Source organism: Pleurodeles waltl, chromosome 1_2 (assembly GCF_031143425.1).
Source record: "Pleurodeles waltl isolate 20211129_DDA chromosome 1_2, aPleWal1.hap1.20221129, whole genome shotgun sequence".
Lineage (NCBI taxonomy): Eukaryota > Metazoa > Chordata > Amphibia > Caudata > Salamandridae > Pleurodeles > Pleurodeles waltl.
In genome coordinates this window covers 319,582,696-319,606,276 of record NC_090437.1, presented here as the reverse complement: position 1 = coordinate 319,606,276, position 23,581 = coordinate 319,582,696, and positions in this window count along the sequence as shown.

Genomic DNA, 23,581 nt, shown 5'->3' with positions numbered 1-23,581 from the left:
CAACTGAACTACAGTCACTAACAGAAAACTGTACATGCAAAGCTGATTGTATCAATGTAAACTTAACTACAGCCACTAACAGAAAACTAAACATTAAAAGCTGATTGTATCAATGTCAACTGAACTACAGTCACTAAACAGAAAACTATAAATCCGAAGCTGATTGTATCAATGTCAACTGAACTACAGCTGCTAACACAAAACATACAATGCTGATATGGGTCCCAGGCTCACTGCCCCAGTGGATTCGAGCAAGCCTGCCTGATGAGGGGGGATACCCAGAAACTGGACCCAAGATGATTGTTTCCAGACCAGGGAGGACCTGGCCTGGCAGTTCGGGCTGGGCTGTTCCCATGGAAAGCAAGGTCAAGACTGATATGCATATGGCTGGGTCGAAACTGCGGTGGCGAAACCTACATCTTTGTGACTGGGGGGTGAATGCTTGCATTGTGCGGCATTCCATCCATCATCTGTTCTTTTAGCTTTTGGTTTTCTGAATAAAGCACACTGACAAAAACACTTCACTGTGGCAGTGAACTAATCGACACATGGGAGAAAAGCAGCACAGTTCAGTAGGTATTTTGTGGATATATCTCTATTTCTATATGGCACCACCTATGGATCCCTTTTTGTTTGTTTCTCTGCCTTTCTATCGATGTAATCATTCGAGTGGCAGACACCAAGTCCAGTATTTACTACTGGTGCCTCCATGAGTGCTGCTGTCACAGGAGCTCCCGTTACACTAACATATGAACGAGACATGCATGCTCTATTCCTACTTCTGCTCTGCTTAAAGGACTTCTCAATAGTATTGGCTGTCACCCATTTCTAGCTCACTTTCTCAGTTTTCCCCAGAAATGTTTTTCACCCTTGATACTGTGATTTTACACAGCAGAGATCAATGAATACCCCTTTACATCTCACCAGATGATGGTGTAAAGGAAATTATAGAAATGGGTAACAGCCAATACTATTGAGAAGGTATAATCCAACCACATTTCATAAAAGCAAAGGAAACAAATGAATGCACTAGGATGGCGAGTGAATAGTTTTATTACAGACTAAAGCATCTAAACCCAAACACTACTTTAACAAAAAAGTCAGAAGCCAGCAATTAAAAATGATGTTGAGTGAGCATACTAAATACATCAAAGATTACACACTAGCTTCAGTCTGGTAAAGGAACTACTTGTGCACTATAGCAAAAACCTAACAGGACAATCTATCCATCCACAAAATTAGTGGACAGTCCATAGAAACAAGGCAAACCTTGAAAAGCACATGAAAACCAATGGCCAAAGGAGGCTGATTTTAAGCCCACTAACCTTCTGTGTTCCTTAGTGAACTTTTTAAAAGTATTTATGACTTGAGATCTATCAGATAGCTAGACATTTTTGTACCATCTAAAACCAATTTTGCACATCAAACATCTTTGTGGGACACTCTGTAATGAAACCCCGAGAGGCACTCTTTTACTTTGAACCTCTATTATTTTTTCTTTACACCCAAGGACACCATAGTACAGTGGTTCGTAACCTCTTGACTTCTGTGGGACCTCACTTAATCATGATTGGAATCCTGGGACCCCTCATTGCATCATTATTGGAATCCGGGAACCCCACTGAGTCATTACTCAAAGCCCAGGACTAATTTGATGATTTGAACTCCAAACATACACAAAAATACAGAACCAAATAGCCTTCAAACAAATAAACAAATTATGAAATATTGTATTTAATTCATAAATACATTTTTTTTAAAACGTTTTTATTTGAATGGGAAAGTTCGCATTTTTCTAAATGTAATTGAGGCCACCCATTGTCCCTATTACATTCTCTTTGATGCACATACACTGCTCTCACAAATCATTATGATTCCAGCTGAATTTTTAGCCTCCAATTTCAAATCCAATTTCAAATCCTGAATATTTACTGAACGTTTTCAAATTTTCAGTTTTAAATTTTGCTATTTCATTGCTATACACTGTACTATTCTGTTAATGTCATTTATTTTTCTATGAAGTTGTGGAACCCCTGAGGAGGTATCATGAACCCTAGCGCTCCCCAGAACACAGGCTAAGAACCGCTACCCTAGTACATCCCCAAAGAAGTCAAGGCTGAATGATTTCAGCACCCTGGACAGCGCTAGGGCTATTTGTGCCTCTGAACTCTCACATGGTAGCATTGGCCTACTTCTTACTGTGAGAGATGTTTCACTTAAAGTATCTGAAAAACAGGTATCAACTTCAGTCTGTTGGTGATTTTCCACAACTCACCCTTTTCACTGTATCAGATCTAAATATGTTGCTGTAAGTTAACCTTTTAACTTATGGATATATTGTGAATATAAATAATTAAAGGGCGGGAGAGAGAAGATGACTTGGGATCCCCCAACTTCCCTGAAACAAGCGTATATAAATCAAAACGGGCGGTACCACACATGAGTGATTTTCCTATAAAACTCTCACCCTTCAGTAAATCATAATGTTTGTTGCAGGTACGCAGCCATTTAACCATTTAATGCTAGAATCCCTTGAAATGTTTGCAAGTGGGCCTTGAAAGGATCAGGTTGAAGCCTGCAGAGGAAGTATTAGACTCTTGTGAAAACTCTATGATGAAGCATGCCTTCAAGATTTCCTCAGGATGAGAGTTTTATGGGAAAATCACTCACATGCTGGTACCGTCCAGACGAACTGGATTGTTTTGATTTATTTTATTGTGAATATACATTTTTGTACAGTTTCATCTGGAACTGGTTTTGCATTATTATCTATTACCTATTTATGTAATGTAGGTTCTAGAGACAAGGAGTGTTTGACACTCCATACAGATGTCCTATTTTCCCAGGCCATGTTTCCAGCCCATCCTTCCTCATAATAATCTACATCATCACTTCCCTGTTTGTGTTCAGTAAACATTTGCGATGCTCACACCTCTCTACCTCGGGAGTATAAGTTTGAAGGGATTTACTAATTGCACCACGTAGGAAAGCACAGTAATTATTTTATTTTTTTAAAAGTGGAGCGCATTTCAAACTCTTTAGTTGAACTGATGGCTATACGTGATAAATTGCAACAGGTACGTTAGTTAAACCAACCCACAGATATATTAATATAGATAGATAGATAGATATATTAAGATAGATAGATAGATAGATAGATAGATAGATAGATAGATAGATAGATAGATAGATAGATAGATAGATAGATCTTTTTCACCAAACCCACAGTTTTTTGGGGTGTTTCGTCCTGGTAGTGACAGGAGTAAAACCAGGGGCGTAGCTTGGTCAGTAAGATTGTGGCGGTTGTGAACTTCAGATTTACCAACAATCAGGCAGGAGATGAGGGGGTGTGAGGGGGGGCTTAAGGGGCAGTGCTTATTGTTAGATTGAATGGGGCATATTTTCAAGCCCCTACCGCTGCCCTAGCATAATTTTTTATTACGCTAAAGCGACGTTGAGGAGGCCATTCCCCTGAGTCATATTTACAAAGTGGCGCAGTGCATGCATTACACCACTTTGTAACCCCTTGCGGCACATCATGCCTGTGCCAGGCATAATGTATGAAATGGGGCATTCCCCCACAGGGAGGCCCGAAAAAAGGGCACAGTAAAATTTACAAGCTATAACTGCGTCAATTTTTCCGTCATTTTTAACACCTGTCAAAGGCAGGCATTAAAGTGACGCTCCTGTATTGGCCTATGGGACTCCTTGTGCTTTGCTGCACTAGTGCCAACATTTTTGGTGCTGGTGCAGCAAAGCGTCACAACAGCACCAAATCTTTTGACACTCGCATGGCAACGACCACCCTGGTGCACTGTATTATAAATACGGTGCAACCATGGTGTCGTTAGCGGTGCGCATGGGGACACAAGAAAAGTGGCGCATCGGAACCGATATGCCACTTTCTTGTATATATGACCCAATGTTTTTCAAACTAACCAACAATTTTTTAAACCTTCAAAACAGACGAGAGAGCAAGTGTGTGTGTGTTTTTGCCTACGTGTATGCAAAAATCCCAACTGAAATCCGACGGACACCTCACAATACCCGACTTAAAGCACTTGTACCCAACTTTTTACAACATAATACATGTTTGGTGGGTATAACACCACCAATATTCCCCTGATGCTACACCCCTGAGTAAAACTCTGGCCGTATCAGGGGCCCGAATGGCAACAGAAAAGGTTTATGCATATCACAAACTCTGAAATAGAACCGGAGCACACGGGCATTTCCTGGCCTGAATTCTCAACAGTCTAATACTTACAAGACCGGTGTGGCGGTTTGCTGTCGGATATGTGTAGTTTGCAATTTGTGTTCTATTTGTGTCAACCCAGCTTACATGGCACAGTCAGGCGGTGAAACAAGAAAGATGTCTGAATACCTGCAGGTCCTTCAAGTATGGCACGTGTCATATTGTGTACCTTTGATATGGATTTAACGTTGCTGAAACAACTTCGAAAAGAGTGCATTCTCATACTCCAAACCTTTATTCTGCAAAACTTTAATGCAGACAAAATAGTGGCCTGGAGGATTGTGTGTCTCCTTAAAGAGGCACATTGTGCGGTAGGGTTTCTTTGTTCCTTGTGTGAGAGCAGAATACCTAACACACGGTTTGTGGTTCTCAGAAAAGCGCAGACTCTCGGTTGTGAAGGGGTTGAGGATTTCGACAATCGGCCCCCTTCTTCAGATATCTCATTTCCACGGGATAAACTGCTATTTAATTCCTCCCTGGCCTAGCATGAAAGCTCTCTGCTACTAATGCGAAACTGCAAAGTCATTATTCGCCCTAGGGTTAAAGAACTGTGGTGTTTTGTGTCGAAACGTCGATTTACTCACCAAGTGACTTTTCTCCAATATTGGCCATCGTTTCAGACATCTTTACTGTGATATCATCATTATGTAGCATTATGACCCCCTTCACAAAGGAATTATGATAATTAAGGTGAAATATGAGCTGGCCATGGCTCGAGACGTGAACACCTAGGATTGTACCGTCATTTCTTAGTTTCCTTATCCGAAACAAGCCTTTTATGTGACACAGCGTCCCCGGCTCATGGGGGCAAACTGCACGTGGACATGTACGCCCACCATGCCTGCACACTCGTGCTGTTGTGCTGCGTACAAAGGACAGTATAATTACATCCTGTCCGGCATGCTGATAAAATACATCAGCCCAAATTATACGAACACCTTTGTGATACACTCAGAATGGTTCCTTGCTGAACTGACTGAAGCCTGAACTCTGGTCGGGGCTGGTGGTGGTAGAAGGCGGCAGGGTGGAAGTGGATATGGCCAGGACTATGAATGAGGCCTTTGTTGCCACCGCTCTCTTCGGCTTATCGCTTTGAATGGCAATGCGCTGCCTAGGGAATCGGTGGCTGCTGTAGGTACAATTTCATCAACTATAACGCGGTAGTCTTAGGATGGGTGTCAACTACAACTGGACAACCACTGGAAAGAGGAAAAATTGCAGCGCAGAAATCATCGGGTACAAAAGGTGGATATATCATGAATGTGTAGTAAAAGGTGTTAATTTTGAAATAAATCCAGCAAAGCACCTTGTACTGACTAATCCGCACCATAATGGATTCCATGAAAGGTGCCTGGAGAAGAATCCTCACCTAAAGCGCACCAAGGGTTGGATGTGTCATAAAATGTGGAATCGCACTGTAGTAGGGTATAGTGGAACAAAACGTGACATATTTATCTTGGTAGATGATCCACAAAATGAGTTTCTCAATAAGAAAGTAGGGCCCATATTTATACTTTTCAAGCGCCGCATTTGCGTCGCGTTTTGACGCAAAAACAGCAGAAACTTACAAAATACAATTGTATTTTACAAATTTGCACCGCTTTTGCGTCACAAAATGATGCAAATGCGGCGCTAAAAAAAGTATAAATATGGGCCTAAAAGCGTGCTTCGCCTGAATGTAGAGATCACTGAAGTCTACGTTAAAGGTGTACAGCCAAAAGGTTATGAAAGGATCACCTAGAGCACTGGCACAAAGTCATCCTGATCATCAAAAAAGAAACAATACTTTCAAAACAAACCAAACCCTGGAGGCATGTTCTTTCTGGAAAAGAAAAAATAGCATTCAGAAGTAGTCATTGGAGCTATATAAATGCTGATCATCTCTCCATCTTTTCAGGATTTGTGAATTTATTTTGCTCTTTCTTTACGGGGGAAATCCGTGTTTTAATTAGTTACTAGATTAATATTTGGACGGTCTGCTTGCTTTGTGTTTAATTCTTAAGCTGTGTTGCAGAAAGGCCAGGTGGAGATGTCTTGTCAAAACTAAACAAACCTTTCAAGTATGTTGGCATAACGTATTTTACACATCCCTCAAGCATATTGCGATTAAAATGTCTTGAATGGCTTTCCTCATCTAGAGACTCGGTTAATGACCGTACGAAAAAAGAGGCATTGTATGAATGATGTGCCACCTTATACATAACTAGGGATAGATTGTATCTGAAATGGCTGAAACAGGTTTATTTGTATTTTGCAGGAATTTATCTTTCGCAATTTCAGCCTTCTAGACACATTATCTTCATAACAATGTAAAACCTGACACTGCAAAAAGAATCTCCACTGGAATGACCACAGCACTCTCCCCCTTGAGTTCATCAAAACCTCCCCAACTCAAGGAGACCAGCCAAAGCAGATCCTTCAGGACCTTTCCACAGGAGTCTCTGCATATTGAACTGACAGCATGTGTGACCCCAGCACAGACGTCGAGAACTTGCCATGATATTTAAACATGCCTCCTGTTCACAACAGAGGTACATATGCTGGTGAAACCTTATTCTATTAAAGACAAATCATCTGCAACTTTATATTGACAGGATCTTATCAACAGCAAGCAAAATGGAAGAGACGTGGTAGCACACATAATTGCAAGGATACCTGACTGCAGTGAAATAACATTAAACTACTCATCAGCCATCCATCACTAAGGCAGCGTACTGCAATAATGTCATCAGCATGACCCTGACAGGTTCATGTTAGTCTTTTAGGGCACCAGGCCCTTCGTGAACCCCACAACAGACACCCCAACATCCTTAAAAAAATAGGCAAGTGCTCTGCCATCAACAACTTCTTTAAGGACAAGGCCAACATATCGACAGGACACCACACTTGACTTCTGCATGCCAGGTATATCCTACAACATAACCAAATCTACATTCCACACTCTTTTTAAGTCTTTATCTGTACCTGAAGGCCACATTTTATGGAGACACTATCATGCCATCATCAACTATGAAAACTACACAAACAATGTTACTGAACATCATCAATCCATCATCCCTGCAGAGCTCCGTCCTGGTTGAATTATAGACTACATAGAGCTTCTTTCTTCCAAATATGCCTATCCTGAATCCTGATGACAATGACAACTACTGCCCAAGTACACACACCATTTCTAAGAAACATCATGGTGAAGGCTATCACAATCCTGATCTGTGATGGGATTATTTAATACACTCTCTATCAGGTCTCCCAGTCAGGCTGTAGATGAAATTTAAACACAGAGACAACACTTAACCAAGTTGATTATAAAACACCTCATTGACCCCTACCTTCTCCTTTCCACTATATCTTTCTTGATCATGCCAACCATCACACCCTGTTTGCAAGCGTCTCAGTGGGCTTCAGGGACCTTATCCCGTGGTGGTTTGACATGTGCCTGAAAAACAGATCCCAGGTAGACTAGATCAATGGTTCCCAACCCTTTGACTTCTGTGGACCCCTACTTTATCAGTACTGGAACCCGGGGACCTTCACTGAAACATTATTAGAATCCAGGGATCCACCCCCCCCCATGAATCATTACTGAAAGCTGGGGACCTCATCTGTTAATATTATTACATTTTCTAAGCAGTCATGGACCCCCTGAGGAGGCTTTGCAGACCCCCAGGGGTCCCCAGACCACTGGTTGGGCACCACTGGGCTAGATGGTTCCTCCAGATCTAAGCCCATCTCTGTAACCAGCATCATCCCATTAGGCTTCATCGTCTCAGTGAATCTGAAAGGGTACATGAAGCTCTGGGAGTCCTACTGGCACCTATGCATATCAGCATTCGCCAGTATGCGGATGATAGCACTTCCTGAGAGTCTCATATGGCTATGATGTTGTCTGACTGAAAAACACCCTACAACCATTCATGTTTGGTTGTCCAAGACCTAGCTCAACTTCAACTCATCTAGGATGGAGATTATTTAAACTACCAATGCCAGATAGTATATTTGGCTTCAGAAATTGCTCAACAAAATGAGACACACACGCCACCCCAACCCCTCCACAACCCCACCTCAGTACCAAACACCTAGAGTTTAACATTGATTCCAACCTCAGGTTCCAACACGCATCTCAACACCAAACCACTGCTGCCAGGTAAAAATTGGCCCAGCTGGTGAGAGTGAAGTTATGCCAGAAGATGACATTAAAAAGCCTCAGGCACTTGTCCTTTCTCTTTTCAGTGGTGACTATGCTCAACTAGCCAGCATCCCAGTACTCCACTTGGCACTCTCTCAGGGCATTTTGTAATGCAAATGTTTAATGCAAGGCAATGGCTTGCATCTTTAGGCGTCTTGGACAATTTGGCAGAATAAAATGTAAACTTTCAGTAGATTCCACTGTACCCTCTGTCCACTCACATCAACTTCAACATATGCTGCATCATCTATAAGACAGCCAACAATTGCACAACATAATAACTGGTGACCAAGCGCAAGACTTCCTAAGGGCTTCATCAAGATCGCCAGACTGTGTCTAAGAAGTGCAGAAAGGGAAAAAACAAATAACAGGCCTTCTCCTGCTCTGCTCTGAGGTAATGGAACTCCATCCCAGTTAGACTCTACCAGGCACCACCTAGCCACTTTTTCAAGAAATAACTTACAACCTCATCTTTAATGCAACACCTCAACTCAGTGTTACCTCTCAGTTAACTGAGGCATCTGAATATGGCCCTCCAAAACCTGCAACTGCATCATTATCTCACACTCCCCTGTAACAGCTACCCTATAGCTTACCCCTCTGAAGCCACTCCTCCTAAATCTCTCCACTTCTTAGACACCTGCCTTCACCTTTCCCTGTTATTCACCCTCCCATATTGCTCTACGCAATCTTTCCATCTCTTGAAGTACCGTATCTCATCTACCTATTGGAAGCACTCAATTGCCTCGTGTAGCTAGGGTGTGGTAAGTCCACAGACACATACATGCAAGGGAACTTGAAGGCTTAATGCAGCCATATTAGTTGATTCACTGACTTAACTCGACTGAGGTGAAATCTTTTGCAACATCTAGTAGCATTTAGAAGCCCAAGTTACACTTTATCATTGGTACGTGTTCCATGAAAACTTGACCACTAAACCTGGTAGAAGGAAAAAAATTCCTTACTTTGTTAATAATTTGATGACACACATTTTACATCTTTCAAATGATTTAAAATTGTTCTGATCACCTTTGTTCGCCATCAAATACACATTCATGCAGAAACCCAATCTATTTACAATTGATTCGTCAGTGCTTTGTTTATTACCTACAAGTGGCACTTTTAATCAATCAATCAGCATTTGTAAAGTGCAGCACTGTCACCCCAAGGGGTATCTGTACACAGGGTGCCAAGTCCCCATCGAACAGCCAGGTCTTGAGGTTCTTTCTGAAGTCTGCCAGGGAGGGTGCTGCTCGGAGGTGGGGGCAGGGACAGAGTTTTGGCGGCAATGTAGGAGAAGGAGCAGCCCCCGCTGTGGCTACAACGAATGCGGAGTGTGCGCGAAGGTGAGAGAGGAGGACCGCAAGTGTCCTGAGAGTAGATGGAAGTTCAGTCAATGGTTGATGAAGGACAGTCCGTGATTGTGTAGAGCTTTGTAAGCATGCTTAAGGATCTTAAACTGGTATCTCTTCTGGATGCGGAGACAGTGGAGGTTTATGAAGTGGGTGGTGATGTGGGTTCATTTGGGAAGGCCCAGGGTATGTCTGGCTTCCACATTCTGTATGGTCTGGAATCTTTTGAGGAGCTGGGAGGAGATTGCTCCCTGTGTAGAGCGTTGCTGTAGTTTAGGAGGCTGGTGGCGAGGACCTGGGTGATGGTTTTTCTGGTGTTGACTTGTAGTTTCATGGTCAGTTTGTTGTCAAGGATGATGCCTAGGTTGCTTGCATGGTCCCAAGTAGAGGTGCTCTTTCTAAAGATTAGTACTTCTGTCTTGTCAGAGTTGAGTTTGAGGCAGCTGCCTCTCATCCAGTTGGCGATATTGGTCATGACATCACGGAAATTTGGTTTGACCTGGGGGGGGGGGGGGGGTCCTCAGTAAGTGATAGGATTAGTTGAGTGTCATCAATGTAGAAGATTATGTTGAGTCCGTGAGATTTGATAACGTCTGTGACGGGGTCACGTAGGTGTTGAACAGGGTGGGGTATGCTGAGGGAAGGACCTTGGGGTATCCTTGGATTCAGAGATGAAGGTGAGGCAGCTGAGTGTTCTGTATGTGACCTGTAAGAAAAGATGTGCTCCACTTGAAGGCATTTTACTGTATGTCGATGATGTACAGTCTGTTGATGAGGGTGTGGTGTGAGACGGTGAGGAATGCACCAGAGAGTTAGAGGAGCATCAGGGCCACAGTTTCTCTGTGGTGAAGCAGAGATCTGCTGTCATCTGTGACAGTGATTAGCATGGTCTTGGTGCTGTAGTTGGTGCAGAAACCTAATTGTGAGTTGTCAAGTAGGTGGTTTTGTTCCAGGTGTTCGGTGAGTTGCTGCTCTGTTAGAGGGATTCCTCATGATATGCCATTGTTTCCCAAGTCTGTAGCAGTTGCGCTTGATGGTTCTGAGCTATGGGGTGTACTAGTTGGCGAGTTTTGAGGTTTTGAAGGTTTTTGCTGGTTTCAACAGGGCAACTTTGTCAGTGCAGTTGGTGATACATGCAGAGAAGTTCTGGGCGTCTTGGTTAAGGTCTGACTTTGCTCCGGGTTAGGTGGTGCTGAAGGTCTGTATCCACTGTGTCTCGGTTACCTTGCTCCATCTGCAGTGGAAGGAGCTATGATGATTGGAGATGGGATGCTGAGTGTCGGAGATTGTGAAGTGGATGATGTCATGGTCGGTCCAGGTGAGTTCTGTGACATGGCTAAATTTCATTCGGTCACTGACGGTGAAGTCGGCGCAGAGAGTGTGAATGACTTTGTGCGTGGGTTTGATGACCAGTTGAGTGAGGCCAACATTGTTCAGGTTTGCGTGGAGGGTGCTGAAGTTGGCATCATTGGGTTTTGCATTGTGGAAATTTAAGGTTGCAGAATAGGATGTAGTGGTAGGATTCTATGGCTAGTGGCATGCTGAGGTTAGAGATGGTGTTGCAGAAAGCTGCTTTGGGTCTTGGGGGTCTGTATATGAAGGTGCCTCTTATCATGGTATTGGTATCAGTGTGTAGTTGGAAGTTGAACTCTTCCATGAGAGGCAGGGGGTCGACGTCAGTGATGGCGCATCAGATGGTTTCTTTTAAGATGCCTTTGATGACTAATGAAGTTAATTGATAATGTAGTTATAGGTATTTCTTTGATATCATTTTCTGAAGCTTGGATTGCCTCAGTACATTCAAAAGTGACCAAAAAGTGGAACCACACAAAACACAAAAAATAAATGTGAGGCACTGTGTCTAAATGAAATGCTAAGTTTAGTTTAAAATTAACTGCATGCACATAGATTAAGAAACGTTACTCCTAAATTAAATGCTAAATAAATGTCCTCTAGCATGTTATTAGGTATATGACATATCGAAAATAAACCACAATGGAAGCCAAGGTGAGTTGTCTGTTGGCTTGCCTCCTTGGGGTGCCCATGCGGATCCCCACTTTCCCCTCCTGCCAGAGTGGCCTTTCTGTGACTCACTGCGACACCTGCGGATTTTTCCATACAGTGCAGTGGCCGGACCCTGCAGTATTGGTTTTCACGAGAATGCTTTCAAATTATTCGGAAGATACCCTCCCAGTACAGGATAATCTCTTAGTTTTCATTAATTCTGGTGACCGAGCCATGAGTTGGAATTGGAGAGGGGGGAGTATTGTCTTTGAAGTTTACCGGCTCGCTCATTGATGGCAGTTCACATTTCACTTCAATTAGAGAAGTAAATTCGTTGCCATCCTCAGCAAAGCGCCTGACCCACTGCTGTGCTGTGTGGGTTACTCTTCATGCAGCTTTGGGTTAATGGCGTACAGTAGCAGTCTGTATGCAGGGCGGCCCCGGGTTTAAGCTTTCCTTTTTACACGTTCTCATACGACGGTATCATTTTCGGACAGATATACCCTCTATTGCTTCATTGTAGTGTGCAAAGTCTTTTGAGGGTGCACGGCCACTTGTCATGCTGGGACTGCATTTCACACAGAGCTTTGAAGCTCTCCAGGGCCCTAAGTGAGTAGCTCATTCAGTCTAAGTTTATTCTTTGCATTCTGGAACTTGTAGTTGTGATTCTGTAAGGGGAAAATCAGGACTACCCACCTGGAGAGTTCTGTTCAAAGTGGTGTACATCTGCATAACTGCTGTGACAATCGAAGTGTAAATACTTCCAGCTGCATTACGAGTTTTTATTTTTATATTAGGTAAATTAATACACTAAGGGCCTGATTACAACTTTGGCGGAGGGGGTTAATCCATCCCAAATATGACGGATATCCCGCCCGCCGTATTACGAGTCCAATATATCCTCTGGAACTCGTAACACAGTGGGCGGGATATTCGTCACATTTGGGACGGATTAACCCCCTCCGCCAAAGTTGTAATCAGGCCCTAAATATTTTTCTTAAGGATACACCTGCCATGGCATCACAGACGTTTCCTCTCTAATCTGATGCTCGATAGGCCTAGTTTTCCACCTCAACTATTACTCTACGGTCTGTTCTGGAGCAGTGCTTTGATAGAGCTATGTGGATTCACAGGCCTGGTGTATATCTGTGCAAAATTTACACAGCTAACTGATGCCAAGAACGGAAGCTGTGACCTCTGTGGGTGCCCTATTCACAGGGCATCTGGAATTATGGAATTCTGCGGCTGCAGCTTTCTTTTGCATAATTATGGATTTGCTGCGTTTGTGACATGAGCCATCATCTGATACATATTCTGCAGATTTTAACAAAAAAAATGTTCCTATCTCAAATGGATCAAAAGTTACTAAAACATGGTGACATCTGCTTACGCTCATTTGAAGGCCTTTTAACTGGGCATCTTTCACTTGATTGTTTATAATTTGCTTATTACTTTGGCACTAATGAGGTGAACATTTACAAACTAATTTTGTAATACTATAAACAAAAATGCCACATTGTGCCCAATAATTTGCCTTTTCTTTCTGCCTAATTAGCTCACCCCAGCTACATAATTTGGTGCTACTCTGCCTCATAATCCCAGTAGCCCTGCCTATACATTGTAGAAATGCATGTAACTCTCATACAGAGTGCTTTCTCATTTTAACGAACAATTTACTCCCCCAGTTTTAGAACTACGCAAATCTTGACTGAAGCAAGTTTGCATTCGAATAAGGATATAACTGGTGGCTCATTGCACACTGCTGAGGTTTTTAATGCGCTTTGTACTAAGCAAACCTCTGGCCCAATTTGTGAAAGCGAACACTACAAATGTCAAGTCGGCTCGCATCAGAAGAATGGAAAACAAGCACAATTTGTACATTATTCTCTAATGTTAGGTCTAGAATTCAGAATGCATTACACATCGAACATTTAGTAAATACCATACCACACAGTATCAGTATTTACCTAGGGCAAAATGTACACACTGAATTGCACAGAACTCAGAATGAGCATTTAGGCTTTTATCCTGATTCGGGTGCCCCTGCGGGCAGTATCATCTCATCAAATTCTGAGTTTTAGCCGGTGCAGCAATCCCCAAAGCTAAACCAGGTATGTTTAGCCCGCATTTTTCTCCTGCTAAAAACAAGACAAAATATGGGAAGACATGTTCCAGAATTGGAATGAGAATGCGGAATAGGGGCCAGTAATTCCAGGTCCAGAATGATATTTCCCATTCTAGGCCCAGAAGCTCAGAATGGACTGGGCAGTGGGAAGGAGATACTGACCAGACTCTGTAACTCTGGCCCTGAGATTTACATACCCAATTATCGGCCTCTCTTTGCTAGGGTCGTACTTCCATTGAGATGTTTTGTTATTACATGCTATCGCCTTCGCAGGAGCTGAGGTAAGAAATAATCAAAGATAAGCCCTCATACAATTGATCTCTGAACCTTGTCATCATAGAGTGAAAAACAAAATGCCCCCTTCGAGGTCACATTCACAGAGTTAATTACATAAACATGCAAAATCAGTGCAGGAGCATGTCAAGGCAGTGGAACAGGTTGATCTGGCATGGGGGGGCATTCATTTTAAGAGTAATATCTACCATAACAAAGCAGACATGTTTGCTCATTTTGCAGAACTCTACTAGGCTAGAAAAGGGCCCGGAATGTATCTCGCCCTGAGGTACCGATTTTTGACTTGTTTACCTGGTACAGTGTTACCTCCCGAAAACCTATGTCACTCCGAACCAGGTCCAGGGTATGTCCTTTTAATACCACTTACACTATATTGTTAAAAACCAGGAGACCTATTAGTATCAAATATACTTTATTTCGGCTAAAAAGCCATAAAAGTGAACAATTAACACCATAACATATCGATTTGTGGAAAGAAAAAATATACAAAATACCATATTATACATATTAAAATCCTATATAAATTTTAAAATCACATGATTTTAAGACAATACAATACAAACATTATTATTCTTTGAATCTTAAAATCCTATCATTTTAAATATAAAAAGTTAATAACTCGTTCTCTTGTTCTGATCAAATCGAATAATAAATTATTATAATAAATAACTAAGACCAATTTTTAAAATAGACAATTATAACAACTCTCTAGTTCTTATAGCCCATGCACTTTGCAGATATCTTGCAACTGAAAATACTATTTTATCATTTGTATCAGTTATCATCAATCGCAATGCTATTTTCCATTCCCTTATCCCCAATAGTCTGCATAACGGGGCAATCCACTTCTTCCTCGGGGCCACATATCTAGGGCAAAAGAACATAAAGTGCGCGAGTGACTCTATAGTTTTTTTACAAAAATGACAAAATATTAAATTCCGATCCTCTGCTCTCCATCTCACAGTAAATGTCTTGAGCGGGAGGATCCCTAACCTGAACTTAATATAAAGCGCTTTAACATAGGGGGGATTTACATTGTCCATATATACCTCAAATTTAGGACTACATTTAAGGTCTAAAAACTGCAAGGTCCGACTTCCTTTACAATTATACCATGTTTGGAACAAAATATTCTCCCAATAACACCTATTTATTCGGTCTTTTACTTCCTTGGTCAGATTCTGAGGAGCACTCCAGACCTCTTCAATATTAAGAAGTTTACACATATCTCTAATGTGTCTCAACGATGGGATCTTTACTACATAATCATCTACTAAGAACTCTTCTAACGCTATCTGGAGAGTAGACAGATGGTCAGAGGTCCAAAGGCGAACCCAATACTTAAGTGGTCTTAATGCAATTACGTTATGTATCTCATTTAGAGCTAAATCAAATCTGAGGGGGATGAGAGGGGTACTCATTGGCAATCATAAGAAATTTCTTAAAAAGCGATTTTCTACTATAGTCAAACACCTAGAATTAGTGTGTCCCCAAAGCTCAGCACCATAGATTGAAGCTGCAACTGCTGCTGCTTTGTAAACAGTAATAGCAGGTGATATCTCCCCTTGTGAAATATTGGCAATTTTCCTCCCTATCACTGTTGACCTCTGCCTAAGGGCCATCGAACTCTTTTCAATCTGCGCCGACCATCCTTGGTCATCACTTAATCTAATCCCCAGATAATCAAATTGACTGACTTTCTCCACTAATTTGCCTGCTATAATCATTTTTCCCCTGAAAGATTTTTGCGGATTAAAAACCATAAACTTTGATTTGGTTGGGTTTATTTCAAGACCTCTTTTAAGACAGAATTGATAAAAAGCATCCAATTCATTTTGCAAGCCCATAGGTGTTCTCGAAATTAGTAAAGTGTCGTCAGCGAACATTAAAGGGAACAGAGGATCCAGCTAGCTTTGGGGCGTCATGTTTACATTTTAGTAGTTGGTCCGCCGCACCATTAATGTAGAGATTAAACAATGTTGGGGCCAAAATGCACCCTTGTCTCACCCCCCTATTAACAGGTATAGCTTGTGTTAGATCACCACTTTGGGACCAGCGAACTTTGGCATACGTCCCCTCATGTAAGTACCTTATCAGACTTAATAGTTCACCATCAAGTTGATAGCTCTCCAACACACTCCACAATTGGTCCCTTGGGACCATATCAAAGGCAGCTTTTAAGTCAATGAAGGCTACATACAGGTGACATTTCTTTAGTGACAAATATTTTCCAACAAAGGAGATTAAATCTGAATACCTGATCTATGGTACTCATTCTTTTTCTAAAGCCTGCCTGGAAATCAGAAATGATATGGGATTCCTCTATCCATGCCTGTAATCTATTCAATACCTGCTTGCTAAATATTTTTTGACTAACGCCAAGCAGGCTGATAGGCCCATAATTAGTAGGTTCTTCCCTTGACCCTTTTTTATAGATGGGAACTATTATTGCTCCTTGCCATGAAGGAGGAAGTCCTCCCCCCCTCAATATCTCGTTGCTAAGCGCATTTAGATACAGGGACCAAGTTGTAGGTCTAGACAGAAATAGATCACCAGGTATGCCATCCAGCCCAGGGGCCTTCCCTTTACGGACCGATTGGAGAGCCCGAGTAGTTTCTTTCAGGGTGAAAAGATCCAGGGCAAATTTAGGTGACGGTAATCCCCCAGAAGGTGATGAGTTTATTGAGTTAGGGCAAAAATCAGTAGATTTTACTAACGAAGTAGTTGCACTACTGGTATAAGGTTTCCTATATACATTTTTAAAATGTGTCACCCAAATTTCGGGCTGAATTCCAGGGTGATTCTCCATACCTTGGGAATTACCTTTATCTGCCACTAATTTCCAGAATAATTTGGAGTCCTTCCCATGGAGTGCCTCTACCAACCTATTCCAGTAATTAGTTTCCCACTCTTTTTTTGCATTTTTTAGTGCAATTTTATACGCAGTCCTAGATTCTCTAATCTCTCTGGGCATCCCTGCCTTCAGCGCTCCCAATAGATGTAATTTGGCCTGGCGGCAGGAGTTGAAAAACCAGCTTGTCGATCTTGTCCCATTCTGTGTCCGCCTCCTTACTACCTGAAACTGCAATTTTAACTGGTTAATCAGAGAGTCGTGTAAGTTGATCAGGTCCACCATTATAATATTTGCATACTTCAGTGGGGACAGAGTTTTTACAACTATTTGGTAAATTAATAATTGGAAATTAACATCACCCTCCACCCATTCCCATTTCACATTTTTAAAATAATTTGTCTTTTCTAAGGCGTAACCTTCAGCCCATGCTGTCATAGTTTTACAAGTGAAAAGAGTAGAGAGAAAGGTGGTACTCAAGGCATAATGGTCACTGTCATCACGAGGGAGAACGACCATGTCTATAAGCGAATTCCAAAGAATATCATCTACCAATACATAATCAAGGTGACTAGAATATATTCCTCTCCTATATGTGGGCGATGCCGGGGTATCTGACCTGGTGTTCCCATTTATTGTTACTAGGTCTTCTAATAAGTCTAACGCACCCCCTTCTTTCTTGTTTGCAACCTTGACCGGACCAGATTTATCCCATGTTTCTGCACACTGGATTCCTTTTTGTTGGGTATCATCAGTGCCATTCAAATGCATATTAAAATCTCCTGCAACAATAAGTCCCTGCCCTCCCGGTAGGGTGTTAAGAAAGTCTGTTAATATATTAATCAGTACTGTCTTAATCCTATGATTGCCAGGCCTAACGTATATGTTTACAATTACTATACTAAAGGACCCTCTAGCAGTGCTAAGTTCAACCTCAACAGCTAGCAGATCCCTGGAAGGGGTTACTAGCTCCCTAACTTTGGGAAATAAATCATGTTTTAGCCAAATTATCAAACCCCCTGCTGCCCTACCAGATAATGAAGGACGCGCAGTCTTTTGGAAGGTCCAATAACCTTCTCTGCTGGTCACGGATGAAGCCCATGTTTCCTGGAGTAGAATAATATGGTGTTTATCTATAAAACTACACCAGTCAGGGATACTCGTTTTCTGGAGCAACCCTACCACATTCCACGATAAGAGCCTAATCAGCGGGTCGAGTTTGTCCCCCTTATCTATTTGTTTCTCACCGTTATTATTTAAGCGAGGCGTGGGGCCATATGCGATCCCCTCTACTGGGGCACTACAATATACTTTTGGCTCCTCTCTCCAATTGTACAATATCTGATTATTTGCTGTGATAGAATCTGGACTGGATCTACCCTCTCTCCCACCCTTTATCCTAAGGGCTTCACGTCAATCTAAATCTGAGGTTGAACTACACTTTGCATTCCTTTGGGTCTTTCTGGAAGTGTCTGTATGCAGAGTTGATGGAATATTATGTCTCTCTAGAGGGAACTGATTTTCCACTAGTTGAGGGATTTTTTGGGTAAGTGACACATGTGATGAAGCGTCTGGTCTCATTCTTAAATCTAATGACAAAAGGCCCTTCACTAAGGTCTGGCTCTTCAATTTAAACCCGATGAGATCTGTTGACGATCCTTCTCTTGAGTATCTTTGTGCAGTGACTATATCATCCCTTATAATTGATCTACATTTCTTTGTCACCCTTATCCAATGGATTACTTTGTTTATAAGGGAATCCCCTGGCTCTCTATGACCGTTGCTTAGCTTAGGAACATTTGTCATGTATATATCGTGTCCACTATATCTAGTCTGAGTTGGGGGAGCATCACTCCAAAGGTCTGGTGACCTTTTATCCACGAGTCGAAGTCTACAAGTCTCATGATTAGGACCTCTTTTCCTGTTTATATCCCAATTATTGGAAGAGTCCGCACCATATGAAGTGCTTGGGCACCCTTGAAGATTCTGAGTTACCACTTCAATCCTTTCCCCCCTTCGCGTTTCTGTCATTGATGGTTCGGCTAGGTGAGTTTTCTTTGCCGTGAAGTTAGAAGCAGGTTTGGGTATTGTTTTCCTTATATCCCCAACTATTGCAGAGATGCCATCCAGCTTCTCATATATCATATGGCTAATGGATGTAAGATATTCTCTGAGACTCAATATTTCAGCTCTTATTTCTACTAGTTGTTGCTCCGCTAAAAGCCCCCTCTGCGTGGGTACAGATGTTGGCATCTCCTCTTTTTCCCTTTGAATACTCCTCTGAGGGTCACATGGCGCTAATAAAGCGAGAGGTGAAAAACGATTAGTACAATTTAATAGAGGGGATACAGCACCCAACTGAGCGGGCGAACACGGATTAGAACTCTCAGTTAGATGGTTGAGATTTCCTGACCTATTTTGATCTAAATTAGGTCCCTGTGGATTAGATGCCAGTGGTACTCCACCCATGGGGGCAAAGAAAGATTTTATATCCTTAGTAGTATCGTTAGGACCTTTTTTTTGAGATTTTGAAGACTTGGTAGCTAACATGCTTTCCACTTCCTCTATAAGATCGTCAATTTGAGACAGTGTATAGTTCTCAGCAGAGTGGCGAGGTACTTTCTTTGCCCCTCCCTTCTCAGTGGGGTTACCGCTAGCTTTCCTCTTCCCCATCCTGATTAAGATTCAGAGCTTCCCAAGTTCAATGTCTCCAAAATATGCGGGGAAGAGAGAAAAGGTGCAATCACTACAGCAGAGTATGAAAGGTTTAGCTTGCCTGCTAACAATAATTTAAAAGCTTGCAAGTTGGATTTTCAACATAAAATTGGATCCATTCACTATAATGAGGGAAGGAAGTTCCAAACAGTACCTTCAGGCAGCCACACTCCCATGCGCTGCCTCTCCCGGGGTCTATGGGGGGATGTTGGGGGGGGGGCCTGCCCTGCCTCTTCCTGCAAATGTGTACAGTGTTAAGTTTCTAAATAGTTTCTCTGTGTTAAGGTGTGTTAGACCTGTCAGCTCTAAAGTGGTCTTTCCCTCCAACTTTGTGCCTTCATCCTCCATTTTAATGAACTCCTTTTTGCCGGCTTTAGGGCTCTGTGCATTTACCACTGCTAACCAGTGCCAAAGTGCCTGTGCTCTCTTCTCTAAACATTGTAATATTGGTTTATCCCCAGTTGCCATATTTAATTACTTATAGGTGTCTAGTAAAGTGGCACTACATGTGCCCAGGGCCTGTAAATTAAATATTGTGAGTGCGCTTGCAGGACTGATTATGTCACCCACTTAAGTAGCCTTTAACCATGCCTCAGGCCTGCCATTGGAGAGCCTGTATGTGCAGTTTTAAATTGGCATTTCGACCTGACAAAGTAAAGTAAACCTTCTTTCAGGCCCAAACCGTCCTTTTTAATACATATTAGTCATCCATAGGTAGGCCCGGAACAGCTCAGAGGGAAGGGTGCAATGCAGCAAAAAAGTTGGACATGTACTTTTAAGTTTTACATGTTCTGGTGGTGAAAACACTTTTACATTTGTTATTCAGTACTGCAGAGCCTATCTATCCCATAGGATAACAATGGAGTTGCCTTTTTACATTTTATAAGTGTACCTTCCAAATCTGAAGTAACCAGTTCATGACTGGTGTCTCTATAGTCACAATTTAAAATCCTAACTTACATGAAAGTCACATTTTAAATTGCAATTCTAAAAATGCCACTTTTAGAAAGGTTACCATTTCCTGCCTTACCCATTTCGTGCCTGTAGCGTGTCTCTGGTCACATGACTGGTTGTAGCTGACAATTGGGCTTTGTGTATTCCTCCTAGACAGCCACACACAATAGGGAGCTTAGGTGAGCCTGAATGGACCATCACTTGCGGGATGGGAGCGAGGAGATGGGCACAGCCCCACTTACACCTGAATAGGCTGTGTCCTGCCACCACACAAAGGACTGCAAGCCACCTGTAGCTAGTCTGAAGTCAGGGCAGGAGAGACAAGATGCCTGAAGACTTCAAAGGGATACCTCTAGAAGTTTTTCTGCCACTTCAAAGGCACAACTGGGTATAAAACTGGACCCCCGACACCACCACTTCAGTACACTCTGGACCTGTGGATACTCTGCCAGGATGCCAGGTAGAAGGACTGCTAGGCTGCTCATGGACTGCCACTCTGCTGGACTCCTGCTTTGCTGTGCTAACCTGCTTCCCCCTTACCTGGGTGAGATGAACTGGGCCTGCATCTCTTGAACCCAGAGTGACTCCAAGGGTTAGTTGACTGGCCTCTTGATCTGAACATAATAGGCTTCAAACAGCCTTGCATCTGTGAGTCTACCCTGTCAAGTGGTGTCACTCCAGTCCTGGACCTTTGGAAGTGGGCTTAAGGTGCTTCTCCAGTCCCTATGGACCCAGAAGAACTGGTGCATCTCCTCTGCTACATGGTGCAATCCGATCCAACCAAGGCATCTCCAATGCTACTTGGATTGGACCAGTCACAAGGACCTTAATCACCACTGTAACCTGCAAGCCCTTCAGGACTGCCACTGCGTTATACATCCTTCGTTGCGGACCCTTGCATCCCTCGCCAACAGTAGCCTCGATGACAATGCTCTACTCCACATCGCAGCTTTGCAGCTGTTCGGAACTGACACATCACCCCGACTACACTCTCCATCCTCGACATCGGACTTTGCATCGCAAGCCCTGTTGACGAGATCCTCAGGGTCTGGCCCTCGCAATGCAGCCTCGCTGCATTAGCTGTGCAATGCATCTTCGATGCGGATTGACACAACGCTCCGCACCCCAGGATTAAGGTACCCTGTTCATCGGGTCTAACTGGGTTCCTGTAGTCAGTCCAAGCTCCATCTTGGTCGGCCTGAACTTGTGACTTTGTCCCAGTCTGGCACAACCATATAGCCACAGTTGGCCCTTTATGCCTTTTGGAGCAATTTTTTCCTAAAAACTTTAAATTTCAATACCTTTGGTTCTACTAATTAGATTTATGTTGGTTTGGGCTTGTTTTATTTACTAAAAAAAAGCTCTATTGTTTTAACTCTGTTGTGAACTCCTATTGTGGTGTGTTTTTACTGTGTTACTGTTTGAAGTTTTGCACAAACACTTTACACATGCCTCTGAGTTTAGCCTGACTGCTCAGTGCCAAGCTACCCAAGGGTTGAGCACAGGTTCATTTGGGGTTTGATTATGACTTCACCCTGAGAAGAAGTGTGGTTGCTGCTTGAGAAGGGTTTCACCCACCTCAACCAGTAACCCAATTTATTACAAGGTGAAAGTAAAGTAAGTTCAATGTAGGAAGATTTGTTTTTGGTGTGTGCCATGGGTATGGGTGAGTATGCCGAAAATCTTTCAGTTTTTCTCTCAATTGGAGCATTGAAGGGTGTGATCAGTTACGCAGTGCTCAGCCAGGATACACTTGCAAATGTGCAACATAGGGTGTGCGTGCAACATTAGAGTCAATAATGGAGGATTCACCAAAAGAATCTGGATTTCCTGTCTACACGTTCAGAGAGGCTCCTCAGGCCAATTCGTGGTTCAGAGCTAGTGCTTCCAGACATTGTGGTGCACCTGCCACTTAAAGGAAGGTGGGTGGTTCACCTTCTCTTATGGCAGAGTTAGCTTCACGAAAGACTCATGACTGTAATGAAAAGTAAGTATGGTGTTCATGCTAGAAAAACATTCTCCTGTAGCAGTGAGAAAAAATAACTGAGCAAAAGTTAAAAAAAAAGGTTCAAGGAGTCTGGAACACACAAAGGGAAAAGGGTAAAATCATGAGGTATCCACAGTGTGGCCAAATATTAACTAGGTAACGAAAGCTATACTGTAGGGTGAAATATAGAATGTTAGATGATCTTAGCAATTTAGTTTTATGTTGTATGAATCTGGATAAACTTAAAGCGTACTTATTGACTATTCAGTTCCAAATGTAATTCTTTACACTAGTACATAAAATATTTAGTAACAAAATACATTTAAGATTTGTGGCATTTTGTGGATTCCATGTGCTAATTATTGTAATCATGCTAGGGCTGCTCAGTGTGACTTTGCTGATCTCCGATCCCGTCTCTTTCCCTCCTCCACCCATCACTGTTTTACTGATTGCAGATCCCGGTGCTGTGCTTACTGGCATCTTGCCCTAGTTCCACAAAATGTATACATTTATTTAAAATAAAAACGTTGTCCCCCCAATTAAGTGCAAATCAACGTTACAGCCACATTTTGATTGTGCATGTAAGACTAGAAACCTCTGAATGAAGTAGGAGCTGGGAGTACAATGTGAAATCATAGCATCAGCATGGCGGTGAGTCGACCTATTACCGTATGGAGGTTAGCAGCCCATTTCAGTAATGGACTGATGACATGCGGGGACTCACATGGGCAAACTGCGGATGGGACCTTGGCTCTATGGTGCACCCCATACACATCACACATTGACATTCATGAGGCTGGCCCAGCATAAAAAATCAGTAAAATAGAGCTGCCGCTCTCAACGTATACATCCACCATT